The 15,904-nt window shown below is 38.4% G+C and overlaps 1 protein-coding gene across 3 annotated transcripts in view; it reads left to right on the top strand.

Moving 5' to 3' along the window:
- The window catches only part of LOC306851097 (unconventional myosin-XVIIIa-like), a 120,335-nt gene that overhangs the window by 28,788 nt on the left and 75,643 nt on the right, over positions 1-15,904 (top strand). The gene's annotated exons all lie outside the window — the stretch shown is intronic.

Raw genomic sequence — 15,904 nt, 5'->3', positions numbered from 1 at the left:
ATGGTGGCTATATGAGTCGGTTACATGTGGACAAAAGGCTGTCATTGAGTGAGAATGGAGACCGTGTGTCATCTTACTGATGGATTAAAGCACAGAGCTTCTGCCATGCTTGGAGATGCTGTGGAAAACAGATGACGCAAGGCTCCTTCTCTTTAATAGAGTCTTGTGTTCTCTGCATGATAATGTGGCAGTCGTCTGATAAAGGCATCCTTTTCATCAGAGCCTATTCACAGAAATAAGAAGACGGTTGGTGGCCGCATGGTGGCGAAATGCAATTATGATGGTAATTGTGGCTTTGTACGGTACGAATGAGGTTCGATGGGTGTGTTTACCAAAGGTCCTCGCAGATCAGTGCAGAGGATGCTTGTTCTTGGGTTAAGGGAAATTGAGATGAGCCATACATTTCGGTAAGCCACTGGTTGTTTGTATGCCGTCACATTCTGTGTAATTTCCTCTCAAGCTTCCAGCACAATATTGCACAGGAAATACAAACATTCAACTGAAAGTGTCAGACTCTCTGATTAGAAAACACAATGGAGACAAAGCCCTTAAGAAAAGAAACCTGTAGTTTTGTTTTTGGCAGCCTGTTTTAATTTTAGTTTTAGTCTAGTCTTTGTGTGAAGCTGTCATTTTAGTTTTTATTAGTTTGTCACGTTCCTACTCTTTTTAGTTTGGTCAAGTTTGTCAACTAAAAGTCTGAGCATTTTAGTCTTATTTTAGTCAGAATTATCCATGACTATTGCATTTAAAAATGGCATTTTAGTCTCTTTTTAGTAATGCAATTCTATTTAACCCAGTCAATATAGTGTAAGTAGTAGCAGTGGCATACCGTGGGGTTTTAGTCAGGGCCTTCAGTAAGCAACTGTAAACTACATGTACACATCTTACACATCTCTGTTACAGCTAACGCAGCTATATGCATATAATGCACATATTATGCCGCATGCAGGCTCTCAACAAACAGGCTGATCAACTATTTTAATAATAGGCTAGATTGGGGTGGGTTAAATGCAGAGTAAATTTCCCTACATGGTCAGTAAAAGTAATCCGCCAATACACGGGTCACTGTGCACATTCATGTCACTCTAAAATGACGACGTGCCCAAAGCAGCAAAACTGTACAAATGCTGGACATCCACACACCACACCACACAGTATTATCAACGCACCATGTACACCTCCATAACAATGTGCATGATACAATACTCATCAAATAATAAAGCACTCACCTGTCACTTGTAAATAAAGTCCATGGGTCTGTCATTCCATGCCCCTTTACTCGGATTTAATAGTAAACACAGCCAACAAAATAACTTGTGCTCGGTGCTAGCTGTTAGCCACTCATAGTTGCAATCTTTGAAATGGCGCATAAAACCTTTGCTGGCCTTTGTTAGCGAATTCACTTTAGGTGTAGGTCTTCCTTTCTCAGTTATTCTCTTTTGTCTGCAAAAGAGCGCCTTGGAAATAGGCGATTTTAGTAGATCGGCAACAAGATCTGGTGTAGGCGCCGATGATTGCAGCTGTCATTTTCTTTTCGTTTACTTTCATGTTCGTACCTTGGAAATCCCTGACTAAAGGGGCGGTCTAACGCTGGGGGTAGCACTAGGCACATAGCTGGACAACCCAGAGGGTGGGCTGTCATTGAAAGCCAAAAATTTGATTGGCAGATGATTCTGTCACTAATGCTTGTAACAAATCAGATGTGACGTCTTTCAACAAAAGGGTAGCACTATCTGTAGTGCTGGCCTCTGACTTTTTTTATGTAGGATGTTCCAGTTCAACCTCAACTAAACTAATCATAGGCAATTTAGTGGGCATTACACAAATGAAAATGATACCTAAATAATCAATAAAACCATTTTTCACACAATTTTATTTTTTATAGGGCCAGCAGAGAAGGCCCTGCTTCCCCTGACGGCCTGCTACTGCGCGGCTAGTAGTATAGACGAAACCAAAATGTTCTTTTAGCCAAACCCATTTCAAACAAGGTTATCTTATTATATTATTGTTACCTTATAGACTTAAGTTTACCTTAAGTTACCTTAACATGTTTGTTGTCTTCTAAATAATGAGTGGGGCTTGAGGAAGTGACGTCGCCTGCATCTGCGCAGTGCAACCTGATGCAGCCACAGAAGTGAAACACAGGAAACAGAAATACTGCAAAATAATAATAATAAAGCGATTAAACGAGACGAAATAACGTTATAAAATTTAGTTTCGTCTCATTTTGGTCAACGAAAATGAAGAGACATTTTAGCATAGTTTTTATTTTGTAAAACACATTTAGTCTCGTTTTTATTCATCAATAATATTGCATTATATATTTAATTATAGTCATCGTCACATGACCAGCATTTACGTTGCGTCTAAAATAATAATAATAATAATAATAATAATAATAATAATAATTATTATTATTATTATTATTATTAAAAAATAGTAAGTATATATGTGTGTTTCTAACTGGGAGACCTCACGTGTAGAGCTCTGCTATGTCTCCCTCTATTACTGTAACCACAGCTATGTGTAGCTGAGCTGTCCCAGAATGCAATGGGCTCCAGGCACAGGGCACTGTGGTGTGGTTTTAGCTTCAGAGCGGAACAGTCCCTGGCTTCAAAAAAACAGTGTTGTCATTTTGGACCCAGTGCCAGTTCAGCAGCCTGACATTTTAAGTCGAGCCAAAACAGTTCAAATACTCTTTATTCATCTGAGGGCACATTCAGAGCAAAAGCTCCTCCACAAACAATCAGACTAGTGGATATGCTCTTTCAACAATGATCCGTATAAACACTGTGATACAATTATTCTTTGTTATTCAAAACATTGGGAAGATTCTTTCCTAGAACAGAAGAACTCTTTCCAAACGGATATTTCCTGAGTCCAACGAGCTCTCTTGAACTGGAATTCACATGTGCTGGCATGCTTCATGGGGAACCGCTGGTTCAGTGGCGTTTATATAATATCACAAGTTCAATGTTTTCAGCCGATGGGCTGTCAGTTTGATACAGTGTTTGGTACTCAAGTGAACCCATTACAGGCAGAACCCACCCATGCTCTGTGTAACCTTTGATTGCTCTGATGCGCTCATGGCCGGTAAAATCATTCCTGACCTTTGACCTGGCACAGGGGTGAAGGACCAGCTAAATTCCTTAAGTTGTGTAAATGCAGCCGTATTTCCCCTGCATTCCATGAAGATTAGCACAGATGCACAGAATTAGCCTGGCTGCTAAACAAATGCTGATTGTGGCTAGAAAGAAGCTTGCCATGCAGGCCTAAACGCTTCTGGTGCTAGTTTGGCAACCATGCTCTATGTTAGAAAAATGTATGCTCTGTTATGTTTAAACTGGTAAAACCAGAATGGTAAAATGGGTCAAGATGAATTGTGACAGTCTTGGCAGAGTTTCTTGACCTTTATGGTGGTTTTTAAATGTCTTATACTTGTCAGCTCTAATGGCTGCTGTCAAGCAACCCTACACGGATCTGCTCTTCATCACCAAATCCACACTTCACACAGCCTGTGTTTAATGTAGTGCACAGGAAAGGAGTCTGGCACCCATCATAGACATAGACACAATCAGTTGTATTGTAACTATATTAGAAGTTAGTTATATTGTAGTCACACTGCCTTTGATGCACCCATAACAGAGGACAACTATATTTAGTTAGAACTATTTGTAACGAAAAGCACTATACAAATAAAATTGAATAGAACTGAAAATGTTATATACTCAATTTATAACATGATTCTAATGGTTGTTACACTTGATAAAAAGTCAAGATTTTCCAGATATTATTTTAATAATTTATTTTCACTAACTACAGTTACGATATAAGTCAGTTATTTAATTTGGTATGTTTTTTTATTATATATAATATAAATAAAAAGGTTTCCTCTATGAATAGATTTGTGCGTAATATCCATAACTGTCTTTACATTTTAAGCAAGAAATCTGATGCATTGTCATGCATTACAGTGCAATTTTTTTATGCTTTAAAAGTCTTGCTAAGATTGCTTTTATTTGATCATAATTAGTGTAAAAACATTACATTTAGAACAGTTAATATATTTTAAAATGTCATTATTCCTGATGGCAAAGCTGAATTTTCAGCATCATTACTCCAGTCTTTAGTGTCACATGATCTTTCAGGAATCATTCTAATATGCTGATTTGGTACTCAGGAAATTATTATTATTATTAACACTTCATATTTATGCTGCTTTATGATATATGCTGCTTAATATTTTTGTGGTAACCTTAAATTTTTTAAATAATTACAATTTTTTTAAAATAAAGTTAACTTTACTGTCACTTTTTCATCAATTTAAAGTATCCTTGCTATATAAAGTATTAATTTAAAGGGGTCATGATGTTGCTAAAAAGAACATTATTTTGTGTATTTGGTGTAATGCAATGTTTATGTGGGTTAAGGTTAAAAAAAGACATTATTTTTCACATACTGTACATTATTGTTGCTCCTCTCCGCTCGACCTTTCTGAAACGTGTCGATTTTTACAAAACTCTTCATTCTGAGAAGCGAGGTGTGCTCTGATTGGTTATCCCAGTACGTTGTGATTAGCCGAATACCTCAAGAGTGTGACGGAAATGTTACGCCACTTACCGTATTGTGATGGTGTGTTCCGTCGCGATGAGACAAAAACAATAAAACCCATTATAAATGAGGCATTTGTTTCATCCAGTGGGAACATAATTACTGATTATAATGGCTTATACTGTCTTTTTACATGTCGTGTTGCATTACCATGTCTGCATTTGTGATCGGAGCAATGACAAACAACTAGCACTACTCTACACTGCTCAAAACTCCTGTTTGAATCGTTAGTAGCAGAAACATACTTACAGGCTGTGAGTCAGAAGCACCAGACTGTCCTTGCAAAGTTGGAACTGCCCCACTTTATAGAAACAGCCTTTGAACATTGCTGGCAGGCTATTCCCAGGTTCAGGAAATAGTTCTCTGTAAAATGTGTTGCACAAACTCTAATATTTGGGTTGAACTGTTCTGGAACAGTGTTGTGAATACAACTTAACCACTGATTTCTAGTTGTGTCCTCTTTTGGAAGCCCAAACAAAGTAGTTTCACTTTCACAACGAAATATAGCATCTCCAGGACATGGCGCCGGCGGCAGCAACAATACTACAGCGAGAATGAAAATCACGCCCTCTTTCTTTGCGTATACATTTGGGCGGTATGCAAATCTTCCCACACAGTGACGTAGACATGTGGGGGTGTGTTTAAACTTAACTTTTATAAAGAATATCTCTTTGGGTTTGAGACTTTAATAATTCCTTAAATTTATATAGCGCTTTTCTGGGCACTCAAATCGCTTTACATAGAGGGGGGGGGATCTCCTCAACCACCACCAGTGTGCAGCATCCACCTGGATGATGCGACGGCAGCCATATTGTGCCAGAACCCCCACCACACACCAGCTTACTGGTGAAGAGGAGACAAAGTGATGAAGCCAATCAGAATATGAGGATGATTAGGAGGTCATGATGATGGTCAGAGGCCAATGGGCAAATTTGGCCAGGATGCCGGGGTTACACCCCTACTCTTTTTCAAAGGACATCCTGGGATTTTTAATGACCACAGAGAGTTAGGACCTCGGTTTAACATCTCATCCGAAGGACGGTGCTTTTTTATACTGGGGCGTTAGGACCCACATAGACCACAGGGTGAGCACCCCCTGCTGGTCTCAGTAACACCTCTTCCAGCAGCACCTGGTTTTCCCCAGAGGTCTCCCATCCAGGTACTACCAGGCTCAACAGGGCTGGCGTTTCCGTATGGCAGAATGTGGCAATTGCCATACCCTATCCCAGTCAGGTGTGCTGTGAAAATTAATCCAAACTTCATATTATTTTAAATCAGAGGGTTTTAAAAATGTTTAACCAATGATAAGCATTAAAAAGAGCTTGTCAGCAAAACTTCGTAACACCAATGGATCCTCAAGCTCTCAGCGAAACCACTTCACCCCCACCTCCATTCAGATTGATGTGCCGTGCACAGCCTGGAGAAGACAGATCTCCGCTTTTTCTCAATGCAAGGGTAAATAAATAATTGATGTTTGAATAGTACAGCGTTTTCTTTACTCGAAAACTATGTCTGTAAAGGCTAATGTTTTTGTGTGTTTGAAGAGCAGAGATGAAGTGGGTTATTTGCCGTCTAGCCAATATAATTATGTAAGTTTTAAATATCCTGTGCATAAGTGCTTCATTTGAGATTTAGCTCAAATAGCTACAATAAATGTTATATAACCTGTAAAAGTTGATGAAAGCATATAATGCGATGCACTCGCTGCCTCAAATAACAGTTACAGCCGATCTAATGATAGACAAAACACTCCATCTCCGTCATTCACTGGTCAAAAACCAGCTTAACTCCATTTGACCTTGATTTTCATATAATGTTAAGTGCAAGTGTCTTATACAATACTCTGACGACGCAGTGTTGTTTGATTATTGATTTTTTTCCCCCTTTTGATCCCCCCCCCCACGTATATCAGTGCTTCAGTGTGCCATGGGATTGTTTTATTTAAACAATAAAATGTCCTATCCCCCTCGCGCCATACCCTATGGTTTTGTGAAACAGGGTGATATGGCTGCAGTAAAGACTACTGCTGCTCTTTAGTCTTTGCAACTTTAGGGATCTTATCTATGCACGAACAGCTTGTAACACTCCGAAGAGAAAGGAAAACTTGAAATCGCATCATATGACCTCTTCAAAAAGAAAATCTTGTTGACCCTAGACTTTTGAACAGTAGTGTACAAGCATCACGGTTTTATGTTTTGTAAGTTTTACGAATTTGGGAACGTATTTTAACATCTAAAGTTTGTTCTATATATATATATATATATATATATATATATATATATATATATATATATATATATATATATATATATATATATATATATATATATATATATAATCATTTCCTCTTATCTGTCTTGTTTCATGCCAAAATGATAGCAACATCAGATAAATGGGAATGATTAACTGCTGTTTTTAGCAGCTGATGACAGGTTTTTATAAATGGATGGCAATTCATCTGTGTGTGTGTGTATATCTTAAGGCATGCAAGATGTTGAATCACATCCTGTTATGGTGGAGGAGGGTCTGTCTGTCTCTGTCTGTAACAGTGACCCAGATGTGCCAACCAGTACCCTTGAGCACAGCCAGGACATGACTGGCTCAATGAGGTGTGGTTAACCCGTTAGCGCTCATCCAACAGTTTCCTTATAAATTTCTCATGGATATGTAGAAATCTACCCATTTTCCATGTTTAAGAAGGGAGTGGCAGGAGGAGGAAGTCAAGAGGAGTGGAACAATACCGCTGCTCATGTTTTCCTCTTCATTGTCACTCATACTCGGCTTCCACTCCATTTAAAGGCCTTTCCACACTGAGCGCGAAAAGGCTAAATGAATTTTGGACGCGATGACGCTCTGGAATAAAACAACAGCTTCCTATGGATGCTTCCACACAGGCCGCGAACATTCACGCACCAAAAATGCGAAAGTTTTTTTTTTCCGTCCAGTTCAACGAATCTTGTCAGTTTTGCAAAGCGAAAACACGGGCCGTCCAATAAGATTTGAGCTAGGATCACATGACCAGAGCAGCTGCTGTTGCACAAAAGGGTGAGAATGGTGGCGCTGTTTTGAAAACCAGTGTAAACAAACAACGAAGAGTATCCTGGGGCCTGTTCCATAAAACAAGTTTACCAAATAAGCCAGGCTTATTTCAGTAATTCGGACTTATTTTCACTTGATTTGGTTTCTGAAAGCAAAATTACCATAGCTCAAGCTCAGTCACTGTGGCAACTTATGCTGGCAAACTAACCTGGTCCGGAGCAGGCTAACTGTCAGGCTAAGCTGAGCTCCTCTAACACTGACCAATAGGAACGCATCGATATTACCACTGACTCTCTCACATACAGTCAGTTTAATTTATTATCGGTCCAAAAATAAAAGTATACAGAAAATACACCTTAAATAAATAAATAAAAAATAGGCTACAACCAACTGTATTTAATGTATTGTGCCCAAATGTAGGCGAATGACATTTTAACATTGTGGCTACTTGTGCATGCAGTTGATCAGAAGTTTCTAGCCATGCAGCCTTTCTCTCTGAATTTATGACCGCTGTACCTTTTATGGTTATTAGAACATTAAAACATTACAATCTAAAATGGCTCTTTAAAGCATTAAAGCATAAAAACACAATCAAAAGTTAAAATCACTGAATTAAAAATGTAAATTTATAATAGAAATCAGAGTACATTTTAACTGATAAGAGGAACACACATTTAACTCATTTGAGCTAGTGATTAACAGTTGCTGCTATCATAAAAATACATGTAGGAAATTAAAATTCTATGTGTCACATTTAATGTCCAACAACAAATATTTTAGCAGAATGTATATTTTATTCAGAATCCTTGCGCTAGTATTCTATTCTGCTCTGTCTGTGTAGCGCGCATGCGCGCCGCAGCGCTCGTTCTCTCGCAGAAGCCTCGCCCACTCCTGACAGCTAAATGGATATATTTGCATGGCTTCCTGACATTTACAGATGTAAAAAATATACCTGTGACGTATCAGTTATGCACTGAGGAAAACACAATGTTTCAAATGCGTTAAACCGCACAAATATTCGCTGTTTGCTATGGTGGATCGATTTGATCCATGATCGACATTAAGGGCTGCTTCAGAATAAGCGTGTATTTCACATTATCCTGACTCACTGAACCTGGATAGCATTAGTCAGATTGCGTGAACTTGAATTGTCGTTTATGGAACCGCTTTAGTCCCGATTGATTTGTTAGGTTATTTCAAGTCAGGTTTTGGACTTTAATCCCCGCTTTTCTTAGTGTCTTTTATGGAACAGGCCCCTGGATAAGAGAGTTATTGTTATCGTTGGTATTTGAGAACAGATTTATTCTCACATGTTCTTCATACAGAATTACATTTCTAATAATTATCCACTGAATCATGTGATCTGTAGAGCACCGTCCGGTTTCTTCCACATGCGCGAGTGTTATGAGTCAGAGAGCTCTCACTCTCTAGATCTTCCGTATTAAAAAAAAAATAATAATAAAATAGAGTGAAACATTTTTCTACACATGAAATATGAAAGTAAATAGACATGATTATGACGATATATTTTCTGTATGCAGCCTATTCTTGAAAGCATTATTTATAGCTTGTGTTTCTGGTGTAGAACCAAACTTTGTTTATTATAATTTATTTATAATTATAATTTAGATGTTAAATCTATATACGCGATACATATCTGAGGAAAAATGCATTGTTGGTCAGCGCCACCTAGCGTGCAGGTGTGAATTAGCAGAAGGCGAACATTTGTTTCACGCTTGGTGTGAAAGCAACATTCGCAGGCGATTCGCCTCGCTTTTTCGCATCGCGCTCAGTGTGGAAAGGCCTTACTGTTTGCTTGGGTTAGGCATAGTATCCTTGGTTATAGTTTTGAGTTCTGTATTGATGTGTGTAGTCCGTGTCTAGAGTGTAGCTTGGAGCGCTTTGCTGCTTTAATTGTGGGGGCGGAGTACTTTTTTTTTTTTTTTTTTTTTTTTTTTGATTTTGTTTAATTTAGTCATTTTTGGTAGGTTTGAGTTGTTTTTTTGTTGCTTTGTTTTGATGTTTTTGTTTCTGATATTTTTTTAATTTTTTTTTTATAAACAGTATGGCATAGCTGTTAAAGATGGCCTTGTGACTGATCAGGTCACCAATTATGTTGTGCTCCCATCTGCATGCCAGGGGGGTTGGCTTAATGTACCAGGAAACTGTATTCTGGGAAACTGAAATTGCTTCAGTCATGTAGCTTTGTTTGCAAATTGTACATTTTACAGCATCCATGTCATGTACAACTATTCATTCTACTCTGCTCATAGTGATATAAGGAAAGGAAAAAACTCACTATCTTTAAATGAAGTTTACAGGAAAAGATGTCTGTGTTTAGATGACAAATGGTTCACATTGGTCAGTTGTCAAACAACAATTAAGGATAAGATCAGAAGGATTAGACAACATATCTGTGCTTTTTGAATGCCATCTCTATTGTTTCTCTCCCATCTGCAGTCAAATTTCAGTTTGCAGTTGCTACTAAAGAGAAGACCTTGCCACCCAGTCTTGAGGTCACATCCTCTAGGATTCTGTTGGTAATGAGGATGTCTAGCGGTAATGATTGGGGAAAATGAGGCCAATGTTGGAATTGCTTCTTTCAGTATGTTTTCCATCTCTAGACTGGGCTCTCAGATGCTCTCATCTTCTGTACAGGCAGTCTTTTTTCTCTCATCATTGACCGATGCTGTTGCAGCTGGTGCAGGTACTTTCTCCTCATACCTTATTCATCATTTTTAGCTAAATTTTTCCCTCTTAGTCTACCTTTTTTCGCCCACTGAGTAACCTATCACTGCGGTGTGCCCAAGCAGGGGTTCTGCTGATCTTGGTTTACGGAGATATTTTTGGATATATTCGGCTCATACATGACTCAGGTTGATGTCAGCACCTTTGACGAGCTCTGCTGAGCTCTGTAAACAATGTCACACCCTCTGGACTGACCATCACGTCGTTGATTTAGGGTCTCGCCTTATCCACGATCAAGATTTTTGTATGTGGATGTGCTTTTTGATGTGTCGAGGGGATTGTGTACAGTCTGGGCTGTGATTAATGCATTTATCTCTGTTTCTGGAGACAGGAAGACGATTTGCATTTATGATATAGAGAATTTGTCTGGGTGTGGTGGAGATTTTGTGTGCAGCTGTGTGTGGTGAGCATAACCCGCTTTTGTGGTTTTTACAAGTGGCACTATAATTGCACTGGGCATTATTTGAGATTATACAGTAAAATTGCTCCTCATGACTAGTAGACGTCACTCTGTACTAAAGCTTTTTAAATTAAGTTTCCCTTAAATTAATTATTGGCCATGTGAATCTATCAGGGCTTTATTGGATTTTTTTTTGCTGTATAGCAAATAATGTTCCATAAACATTTACCATAAAGCATGACCTATGAATGATAAAATGCTGATGTGAAACAACTCTTCCTGTGTTTCAATGTAAATGAGTTTCAGATCTTTTTCTTTTATGCTCATGGAGACTATATTAAAATTATAGTAAAAACAGTTATATTGTAAAAAAAATATTTATGTAATTTATTCCTGTGAAGGCAAAGCTGAATTTTCAGCAGCCATTACTCCACTCTTCATTGTCACATGATCTTTCAGAAATGTAATATACTCGTTTGGTGCTCAAGAAACATTTATTATTACTATCAGTGTTGAAAACAGTTGTGCTAATATTTAGCTTTTTTCATATTTAATATATCATACATAGAACAGGCAATATAGACCTTGATGATAAATAAAAATGCATTTCAGCACTTTATAGCATTTTACATTTAAAAAAATCTCAGTAGTTGTTGTCCAACATTTCAAGGATAATGTTGTACTGCGGAATCTCAGGTTTGGACAGGCTGCGGGATAGAGTCAAAGGTTAAGAGTCATACAGGGATCAGAGTGCAAGCTGACATGTCACTGTCCTGTGCTTGCTGACAGAGTGTGTGACGAGGTGAGAGTGTTCTCGTTTGTTCCTGGCTCTTCTGTGTTGCATACTCTTCTCATTATCCCCAGCTGACAGCCTCATAGCTCACATTCCTGACCAATCCGAATGCCGGTTCTCTCTCAGATCCGACTGCAGTGTCAGCTCAGCTTCAGTCTGCGCGCCACCCCCTGTCTGTTTCTCCCTCCCCCTCATCGTATTCTCCCACACAGCCCTGCACGCAGTCATGGTGGGCTTTTAATCCACACAGACACGTGTGGATGCGCTGTGTCCTCTTCAGGGCATGCTGTGGCATAGACTCCTCGCACCACACCCCACACCGCCACAGGCCTGTACCAGCACCATCTGGAGAGCCTGTACTATCACCACCTCCACCTCCTGCGGGGCCATTTCTGTATGCGAGACACGACACTGAATTCCCAGGCTATTATCTGCACTACCTGAAAATTGATAGTGGGAGTGAAAAGTGCACAAGTGAAAGAGGTGAAAACAATCAGCCTCCCTTGACAGGGTGTGTTGACCACTGATGGCTTCAGGCCACTTTTAAGAAGGGCTACAGCGCCCTCTTGTGCTTGTAAGAGTGAATGGCGATACGTGGAGGATTAAAACAGGAAGTTTCGCCTCCTAGAGGCAGGCTATGGTGTTACAGCCATGAAAAGGCACTTCCCCTACTCTCTCCATAGAGGAAATGATTTTTTGGCAGTGATTCCTGGCTAAGACCATGGACAGTGTAGAACAGTCTGAACTCGGCTGTGCACTGCGGTTTCCTGTTGATTAAGAATGAACGGTCTTTATATGCGTATCGTACTTTGATAAATCCACATGCAAAGAATATAAGAACAATAACTGAGATTGTTAATAAAGCTTAATCCAATGCACTTTAGGATTCACTCTATATACATTTTTTTTAACACTCCAAAAAAAAAGAAAAGAAAATTAATTTACTTATTTAATTATAAACTTGCAAAGCTTTCTTCTGTGTAACACCTAAGGTGATTATTATTATTATTATTATTATTATTATTATTATTATTATAATAATTATAGGATTTCTTTAGGATTATTTTCATAATATTGTTTTTACCATATAATACTTCTGAATGGGGACTAGGGCTGTCAAGCTCCAGAATATTACAAAACACCATAAAAATCCATGCAACGTGTGGTATTAGTCATGCTGCATTAGATACGTCATATGAACCTGTTTTATGATTTTGGTCTGTTCCTTACACTCAGCTGTCAGGTCTTCAGAAGTCTTAGAAGATAATTTATTTATTTATTATTATTTTTTTTAAATTAAGTCTCTTATGCTCAGCAAGGCTACATTTATTTGGTGCAATTAAAACTGTGAAATGTTTTTTCTATGTGAATATATTTTAAAATGTAACTTATTCCTGTGATGGCAAAGCTGAATTTTCAGCAGCCATCATTACTTCTGTCTTCAGTGTCACATGATTCTTCAGAAACCATATGCTGATTTACATTTCTTATTATTATCAGTGTTCAAAGTGGTTGTACTGCTTAATATTTTGTGGAAGCCATTATGCATTGTTTTTCAGGATTGAACAAAGTTTAGCATTTATTTAAAATATATATTTTTGGTAATAATGTAAAAGTCTTTAGTGTCACACTTAATCAATTTAATTCATTTTTGCTACCCCCAAACTTGTAAGTCTCATGGACTGTCTTGATGTGTTAAACAGTGGAAGATATTCTTCAAAAATCCACCTTTTTGTTTCCACAGAAGAGAGAAAGTCACAAGAGTTTGGAACGATGTGAGTCCTTAGTAGAGTCAGTCTTTAGTGCTCAGCTCTCTCACTGATATAAGTGTTCATTAGGTGTGAGCCACGGCAGCATTTATTTCCACTGTGCTCTGCTCTTTTGAATTCACTCTGTGTAGGAAGTGCCAAGGCCTTGCGTCATTTCCTCAACCTTCTCTCTCAGCGCTTCTGTTTTTCTCCTCTATTTCCCTTCTCCACCCTACACCTCTGTGTCTCACCGAGCAGAGAAAAGCACTTATCCAGCGCTCATCGCCTTGATGCCCGCTCCTCATCCCCCAACAGCAAAGTTTGCACCGTCGTTCAAAGTTTTGAGAGCTTCGTACCTTTCTTTGAAACCAGCCTCACATGTGCACGTCTGCACTGGACCAACGTTTGCTCTGGAGCAGCTGAGCAGGAGAAGCAACTGTGGATCTGTCCATCGCCTGGCATACATTTTTGGGGGTGGGGAGAAAGCAGGAGTGTTGCAGCGGTGGTACTTGGGGTTTTATTTTTAGCCTCTTCCCGACCCTCTACCACGACAGCTGTCTCCCTCCTCCTCCTCTGACAGAGCAGAGTCAGGAATAGCCTATCACTTTGCACCTCTCAGAACTAGGGCTGCCGGTTAGTGTGACGTGGGTCTTCTGGTTCTCAGGACTGTCTCTCTGTCTCGAACACACACATACACTCGTCTCACCACTTTGGTTGGCACTCACCTGCACTCTGACCTTGGTAGGGAGCGACGTTACGTGTGTGGAGCTGCCGCAAAAGATCTCAGGTAAGGTGGCAGACGTTAGATATGTTGATCTAGACCTGTGGAGGAGTCTGTGGGCTTGAAGTACTGCTGCAGTCTGGACTCAGGCCTGCTCTGTCACCTATTTTTAGGCTTGAATGTGATGGCATGCCAGGAGCAATGACCGGGCCAACCAGTGCTAATGGTAAATCTAGTTAGTTTTGCAGTTTCACTTGAAAAGGTGAATTAAATTAATGGTTTTCTCATACTGTAGGGTTTGGATTGTGCTGTGTAATATGGTATTTTGAGACTGGAATAGGGGACTGGATTGGCATTTTTGAGGTTAAGTGCTGAAGGCCATCATGCTCAATAGAAGCTTTTGTTTGAGTTGGTTTGCTCTTGTGGAAAAAAGGTAGTGCCATTTCAGGTGTCTGGTTTATTTTACTCTTGAGATGAATGTTTCAAATAGGACTAATTTTTTTACTTTTGTGGCTATTTTTCTATTCAGCGAGTGTCGAGTGTTTAATAGATGAAGTCAGGGGGTTATTTTGTGTATACAGTCATTGGATCATATGCTTCACAGTCTGTCTGCTGAAGCTTTTATTGATGTGGCTATAAACTTTCAGCTGTTCATTTTGTCTCTTTTGTTGAGCTGAATTGTTGTTGCTGACTTGGATTTGTTTCTTTATTTCTCAGTTGAACTACAATTCAGTTCAAGAAATTAATTTTATTTTATTGGTTTTACTGTTCAATTCTATTATGTTTTGACTGCTTATATATGTTATGTGTAGGCTTGTTATACATGGACAAATAATATGCTTTATCATATTAACAATATTATTCACACATGCTACAAATTTATATCCAGTTGCATTTGCTTTCCATTGGAGGAAAAGGAGGGCCATTTGCTTTGTTTTGGGTTTGCAGTGATTATAGCTGGTAAATATACAAATTTAGCCATTATCAGTATTTCTGTGATTTTTATATATTGAAATATTGCTATTATTATTATTGATGTTATTATTATTCTTATTATTATTAGAATATTTTAGAATATGATATTTCAGGGAATGTGAATCCTTTGTTTTCTGCTTTTTACGACAGTATGCTACATAATTACTGTCATATTTGATGTCAATATTTTTTATCATGATTAATCGCATCCAAAAAAAGTTTTTGTTTACATAATGTGTATATGTACTGTTTATTTATTATGTATATATATATATAAATACATACATGCAGTATATATTTTGAAAATATTTACATGTATATACATTTATATATTTATATTATATTTTATAATATATAAAAACATATTTAACATATAAACATGTTTTACTTATATACATGCATGTCTTTGTGTGTGTGTGTATATATATATATATATATATATATATATATATATATATAATATACACGTTACACACTCATATATCATGTAGACAAAAACTTTTGGATGTGATTAATCGCAATTAATTGTTTTACAGCACTAATATTTTTGTTCCTTTTTGTTAAGTTATCTGTTTGTCACTGGTTTTGTTACAGTAACGTGGGCTGCTTAAAGCCTATGTGGTAGCTCTTATAAAAAGCCTGTGCTGTCAGTATGACAGAGCTCTGTTAACAGATAAGCATGCCATGGGTAACTTTATATAGCTGCAGTGTGTCTGTTGGCTGGAAGGCCTGGCGAAGGGTCACTGGTGGCGTTAGGTGCTTTAGGGGAGTTCAGGGTGGGGATCTAGATACGGGGGTAAAGGAGAGGACTGCAGCCACACCAGACAGGTCTAGTGTGGGGATCCCAGAATAATCCATGCAGCTGATGC

Source organism: Barbus barbus (assembly GCF_936440315.1).
Source record: "Barbus barbus genome assembly, chromosome: 31".
Classification (NCBI taxonomy): domain Eukaryota; kingdom Metazoa; phylum Chordata; class Actinopteri; order Cypriniformes; family Cyprinidae; genus Barbus; species Barbus barbus.
The sequence above is the reverse complement of the archived record's forward strand: the minus strand, read 5'-3'. Positions and strand labels throughout refer to the sequence as shown.